The following is a 7,524-nucleotide window of genomic DNA, read 5'->3' on the forward strand; positions in this document are numbered from 1 at the left end:
TCTACTAAACCCCATTAAAGTGTAATTAATATATGATGAGCCCAGTTTAAAAATGAATTAACGGTAAAACTATAGTTTGATTTCGGATCCTGTCCCAAAAATGTTTGCTATGCTACATCAGAATGTAAGAATACAACTTTCACTCTCACTCTTTCCAGGGCATTTCGGCTGCTACGGCAAACTAGGATTAAATCTAAAAATCTAGCAGCTGTCTTTTATGACTAATCTCTGAACAAATGTTGCAAACATAGGATTGGAAGCTTTGAAAGTATTCTTTGAATTTGTGTGTGTGCGTGTATCTGCTGCTGCTGCCATTGTGAAGATTACTTGCAGGTGCACCCTTTAGTGCCCTTGGCTCCAGGAATCCTAGAGTGGGTAGGAGAGATTAGAGGTAGAGGAAGCAAATGTAGACAAACAACAGAACACAGACAGAAATCATAGAATTCGTCCAACCCGGCATTCACATAAACATGTGCAGACCATGACTATCCTGAACAAGTTTATAGTAGATTTACTGTATTGTTTTGTAAAGTTATAAAAAGGTGCAGCTGAGCAGAAATCATGAAATCTTTTTTTTTCCCTTTTTTTTTTACTATAATTTACCGCTACCTTTTAACCCCTTAAGGACCAAACTTCTGGAATAAAAGGGAATCATTACATGTCACACATGTCATGTGTCCTTAAGGGGTTAAAGGGACACTATAGTCACCTGAACAACTTTAGCTTAATGAAGCAGTTTTGGTGTATATAACATGCCCCTGCAGCCTCACTGCTCAATCCTCTGCCATTTAGGAGTTAAATCCCTTTGTTTATGAACCCTAGTCACACCTCCCTGCATGTGACTTGCACAGCCTTCCATAAACACTTCCTGTAAAGAGAGCCCTATTTAGGCTTTCTTTATTGCAAGTTCTGTTTAATTAAGATCGTCTTATCCCCTGCTATGTTAGTAGCTTGCTAGACCCTGCAAGAGCTTCCTGTATGTGATTAAAGTTCAATTTAGAGATTGAGATACAATTATTTAAGGTAAATTACATCTGTTTGAAAGTGAAACCAGTTTTTTTTTTCCTGCAGGCTCTGTCAATCATAGCCAGGGGAGGTGTGGCTAGGGCTGCATAAACAGAAACAAAGTGATTTAACTCCTAAATGACAGTGAATTGAGCAGTGAAACTGCAGGGGAATGATTTATACACTAAAACAGCTTTATCTAGCTAAAGTAATTTAGGTGACTATAGTGTTCCTTTAAAGAAGAACTGTCACCTCTAAAAAATGTGATGGTACCTTGTTCTTTCACCCCTTTAAACACCATTGCAGTGTTTGCTAGGGTTAATGCAGCAGAGGTACACAAAAAAAAAGTGACTTACCTTAACTACACCTCCATGTTGCAATAATTCACTGCTCCATAATGCTTAGGACCCTCATATGTGGTCGGACATCTATGAGTGAAACAAACGGCACTGCTACATAAAATGTTGAGTGCACAGGAGATTGTACGCCATTTCTCCATTAGATGCACGTTCATGCAGGCACTTGGCATTTTATTCAGTAATGACGTTCACGCAACGATGTTCATTTATTAATTTATGTCATTGGAAATAAACTATAAAGAATGTTAAATTAATTTTAGTGAAAAATAGCTAAATTTCTAAGAGTTAAATTTGCGCTAAAATTGAAAACATGACAGATCCAGTTTAAACATGCATACACAAAAAACGAAAGTCAGTCTCTCATGGCAAACACAATTTTGTTTTAAATTTGTATCTATGTATTGTGCTAGCAGTACTGCTGGAAAAGTTTGGGAAAACCCATTAAGACATAGTAGTTCCCCTTTCCATTCAATAGTGGGATTCTGAAAATGAAATAATATGGGAGAGGGAAAAAAAAATAACTTTCTTGTTTAAGTAGTTCAGCGACTACAGTTCATGTGCTGTAATTGCTTTGCTTATTCTTTTAGCAAACAAGTCACTTTGATAGACACATTTAGGAATGTGGTTACAGGTGTAACTCTTTTCAGATACTGATGTGATGGCCATGGTGCCAGCATGTTGGCATCATGGGGAAGGTGTGCCATTTTTGGGTAAGTGTTCTTAAGCAGGACCAATCCAGAAAGAGAGGGAAGTTTGTAGGTGGGAGCACAGACCCAGCAGTTGTCGACAGTAAATGAGACAACAGGGTTCCGCCTACAGTGCTGAAGAATGACTTTAAAAGCCTTTGTGGCGAAACCAACCTCGCCACTGGGCCCTGGAGAAGCCTGTTTGCTAGCCTCCTACCTGCTGACTATGGCCCCTGGGTTATTTGGGGCATATTGTACTTTATATTGCTGCTACTGGCCCTTTAAAATCAGCGATGGACATATTGGGACTTTTGGGACTACTGTCCCTTTAAGACTGTGGAGCATATTCCAGTATACTGCCTTTAATATTACATATGTATTCATGTGTTGAGTTTAACCTGGGATATGTATGCAGCATTCATCTGATTGTTCGGTAGAATCACTCCATTCATTATATTGAGTGAAACTACCGAACAACCAGACCACCCAGGAATAAGTGTGCCTCCAATTACAGTTTGCAACAATGTTGCAAACGGGTAATTGGCAATCAGTGTAATGTATTCTTTGTCCTCTGGGTGGCCGCCATTCGGGAAACAAAAAACACGTGGCGGCGGCCATCTTAAACTACCGAACAGCGGTGTTTTGCCGTCGAGTGTCTGGAACTAAAATCGGACACTTGACTAGGCAAACACCGCTGAGACCTCCATACTTCCAGAAATTCGTATAGAAACTACCGAATGACCCGCCGTTCGGTAGAAAGAACCCCACAAACAAGGGAATTCATTCAAACCCTCTCCAGGCTCTATAACACAGGCAATTCGTCTGTTTTCATTCCCTTGTTTGTGACCGACCGCAGGGCCAAAATGCATGGAACTGTTTTCGGATACTTTACCCATGCGGTCGGTCAAATCTTTGGAACCTCATATCTCCCGAACTGTTCATCCGAATGACTTGAATTTTGGATATGTTGTCCCCCTGAATAAGGGCTATCCAGCGATGCTGGATTTAAAGGTGTACCCCCTGTTTTTGGGGTACATCCAGAACTTGGCTGGAAAAGTGTACCGGATAATTGGGTTTAATGTTATCTGAGGGGAGGGGATGTGTGGGCTGAACCATGTATGTGATTGGTTATTTTATGCCTCCCCCTGGGTGTGGCCTGTATGTGGATTAGTGTAATAAAAGCCAGGCTGGATGAGCCAGTCCAGAGTTCCTGTTTTACCCTCAAAGTGATGTGTCGTCTCATTATTGGGGGGGAAGGATTTATTGCATGCTGTTCCAGTTGACTGCTAGGAGTACAAGCCTATTTGTATGGTTCCTATTCAATGGTCTACAGCATTCATATGCTTGGGAGAATTTAAAAGGTTTCTCGGATTCGGTGATTGTGGTGTCTGCCAGAGTGCTTGGAGTCCTCAGGAAGCACTAGGAGCATCCATTAACGGAGGTACTCAGTCGGGGTGCCAGGTGATCCGTTACAGCCTTTAAGTGAATGTACCCTTTTATGTGAATAACTGCAGTACACCGAAATTTGTGGAAACTACATGTGCCATATGCCAAACTCTTGAAACAACTTATTCCTTATTTTGTAAGTCTTCCACTACACATATTACAGCTTTATTTCTGGAGAGTGCTTCCTATTTATGTACAAGATAAAAACCATTATGCAGCCATAAAAGAATTTCCTTAGAACATCAGCCAATGCTAACATGTGTCTGCTATTGTTTCTGATAGGAGAGGAAAGGTGAGATAATAGCTACTGTGTTTACCAGCCTCTATAAGAGATGATACTATATTAATCCTTCATGTGTTTGTCTATTGTTGTAGGTAACATAAAGCACGTATTAAAGGTTTGAAAATAATTGTATTCAAATATGCAACATAGGGGGGGTACGATAGAAACATTTAAATACATAAAGGGAATCAACATAGTAAAGGAGTAGACTATATTTAAAAGAAGAAAAACTACCACAACAAGATGACAGTCTTAAATTAGAGGGGCAAAGGTTTAAAAATAATATCAAGAAGTATTACTTTACTGAGAGGGTAGTGGGTGCATGGAATAGCCTTCCAGCTGAAGTGGTAGAGGTTAAGGAATTTAAGCATGCATGGGATAGGCATGAGACTATCCTAACTATAAGATAAGGCCAGGGACTAATAAAAGTATTTAGAAAACTGGGCAGACTAGATGGGCCGAATGGTTCTTATCTGTTGTCACATTCTATATTGTTTTGTGGCAATTACTTGTAGTATATAGCATAAGGGGTATGTACACAATCCCTCTTTATAAGATGTCTTTCATATTTCTATGTACTATATGCTTGCTTCATAAGTAATATAGTTGTGCTTAAATTAACCATAACATGTAAAAATGAAGAGAAGATATTTAAATGTACTCCCAGCGCATACCACAAAACTTTCCCTATTTAGGTGGGACAGCCCTTTTTTTGGGCTGAATTCCCTATGTCCCTCTTTTCTATCCTAACATCCCCCTTTCTAGGAGCTCCATGTCGTTGATTAACAGTCCATAGAGGTGACTGGCCTTAATATGGTGAACTTTTGTTTCTGTTTATGCAGCCATAGCCACACCTCCCCTGGCTGTGACTCACAAAGCCTTCATGAAAACAAAATGGTTTCATTTTTAATCAGATATAACTTACTTTCAAGGTTTTATCTCCTGCTCTGTAATTTGAACTTTAATTATATACAGTAAGTTCCTGCATGATCTAGGAAGTTATTAACAGAGCAGCAGATAAGACATTATAAATGAAACAGATGTTGCAATAAAGGAAGTATAAACATTAGATGACTCTTTACAGGAAGTGGTTAGGAAAGCTGGGTAAGTCACATGCAGAGAGGTGTGACTAGGGAGGTGTGCATAAACAAAATGATTTACCTTCTAAATTAAAGAGAATTGAGCAGTGAGAATGCAGGGAATGATCTATACACCAAAATTGCTTTATTAAGCTAAAGTTGTTTGGTGACTATAGTGTCCCTTTAACTATAGAAATGCATCTGATCTATTAATTCTTCGTCCCTGTGACATGGTATTTTTCCAGTTGTGTTCCTTTACCCCTTCCTCGTAAATTTTAAGATAATTTCAAGAGAACCTCAAACTCTTGTGCCTGTCAACAGTATTTTTATCCGTCAATAACTTGTTGTTAAATAACCTTACCTTATAATTGCAAGTAAGATAAAATGCTGGATGTATAGAAATGCTAATTATAATTTTAGCTGACTTCATATCCTAACAATTGATGTAGCTGGAATTGTAATTTAGAAGTAGACTAAAGTAAGTTATTGACACATAATGTCTTCTAAAGAAATGTATTGTGTTTTAAAGACAGAACTGTAAACTATATTTTGTAAAATTGTTATAATTCACTACACACCAATATATTGGACCGCCTGCAAAAAGAGACAAAGAGGGTTTTGGAACTACAGTTGGGACAGGCATCCCTAAAGAGATATATTGGGCGTTTTTCATAAACCTTATGGAACAGCTGATTTTGTTTTTTAATTTTAGCTAAATTGTCAGATTTCTTCTTCTTTTAGCAAGCAGATGAACCGCAGCTCTTAGAAATCTTTGTTGTGCATTTCTGATTGCAGAATGATTGGAGCAAAAATGGGAAACATTATAGGTTTTGAGGGAGAGCTTATGGAGTATAATTTTATCAAAATCAAGGCTAACAATTATTTTAAAAATACAATTATTTGTACCCTACATATACCACCTAATGTGTATTTCTGGAGTGCCGATTTAAGGAGCTTGATGAAATTACACCAACTCCAACACGTCAATATCTGACTATACTTTTGAAGTGAACCCATTATGAATAATTTAACTTGCCTTAAATTGCTCCCATATACATTAAATATACCATAAATCACAAAGATACGTGGTATAGTCAATGTAAAATATAAAGATTTACTCACATTTCCTCTGTTCCAGGTTGACATCTTCATGCTCTCTGGGTGGAACTCTTTGTGTAAAACCCACCTCTGGACCATCCTCCACTCCACCTCTGCTCTGCCTCTGTTCTTCTTTGATTTGTCCTGCATGGGGACGAATCCCTTAACAGAGCAAATCTCATCAGTGACGTCGATACGCTGGCTTCGTTCGCTACATTCGTATTCTCTCTAGCCAAAGCTAGGTTGTTTCAATGGCAACCGCAGCGCATGCGCTGTGATTGCTATGGGAGGAGAGCAGATGAACTTCCTGTTGGAGGTCTTTTCTTTCTTCCATATCAGTCGATGACAGCTGAGAGAAAAAACTATTTTTATATAGATTTTTCTCCTAATCTATAAATTTGCTAGCACAATATATATATATATATATATATATATATATATATATATATATATATATATATATATATATATATATATATATATATATATATATGAAACCTTACGCAAAATCTAAAGAGCATAAGTTGTTGCATAACAGGTGCCCTTTTAGTCACATTGTGTCAAAGGAAAACATTGCCTTTTTACTTGCACACATTCAATAGAAAAATAAAACATAACGTGACATCATTAGTATGTTCTAGCATTTGCTTACCTTTTGTTTTGAACAGGTGCTGCTTAGGTTCCGTTTAATATTTTTACCTTCTTTTGCTTATCCAGGCAAAGTGTGCACCACACCTTGCTTAATTTTTTATTCTTTATATGATACTAAAATGCCTTAAGCCTCATGTAAACAATAAGGAAATAATTGACTGAAAAGACCAGTTTATTTGAAAGGCAAAACAGAAACATTGCACGCCTGCCTTATTTCCAAATGTCTTGTCTGTTATTACCACACCCTGTATATATTGCTGACTGGCTTAGAATCCATTTAAGAAGAACAGCATCCCAAGTGGGTGCTGCCAAATGTGTGTTTGTGAAACTAACTCATGTCTCACAATAACGGGTTATTTATACTTTTTTTTTTTTATATCTAAAGAGAATTTTCATATTTTTAAAAACAAAATTTCTTTTGTTTGTTATTTATTAAAGGGACACTCCAAACAATGTAATCGCTATAACTTACTGTAGTGCTAATTGTGCAGGGAGCAGTTACTTTTTTTTTTCTGAAAACCGTTTGAAAAAAAAAGTTTTACAAAAACTTAGTCGAATCAGCGGTGCCCAAAGTCCATCGGTAACATAGAATGTGACGTAAACATAGAAACATAGAATGTGACGGCAGACAAGAACCATTCGGCCCATCTAGTCTGCCCAGTTTTCTAAATACTTTCATTAGTCCCTGACCTTATCTGATAGTTAGGATAGCCTTATGCCTATCCCACGCATGCTTAAACTCCTTTACTGTGTTAACCTCTACCACTTCTGCTGGAAGGCTATTCCATGCATCCACTACCCTCTCAGTAAAGTAATACTTCCTGATATTATTTTTAAACCTTTGTCCCTCTAATTTAAGACTATGTCCTCTTGTTGTGGTAGTTTTTCTTCTTTTAAATATAGTCTCCTCCTTTACT

The sequence above is a fragment of the Pelobates fuscus genome, chromosome 4 (genome assembly GCF_036172605.1).
Source record: "Pelobates fuscus isolate aPelFus1 chromosome 4, aPelFus1.pri, whole genome shotgun sequence".
Taxonomy (NCBI): Eukaryota; Metazoa; Chordata; class Amphibia; order Anura; family Pelobatidae; genus Pelobates; species Pelobates fuscus.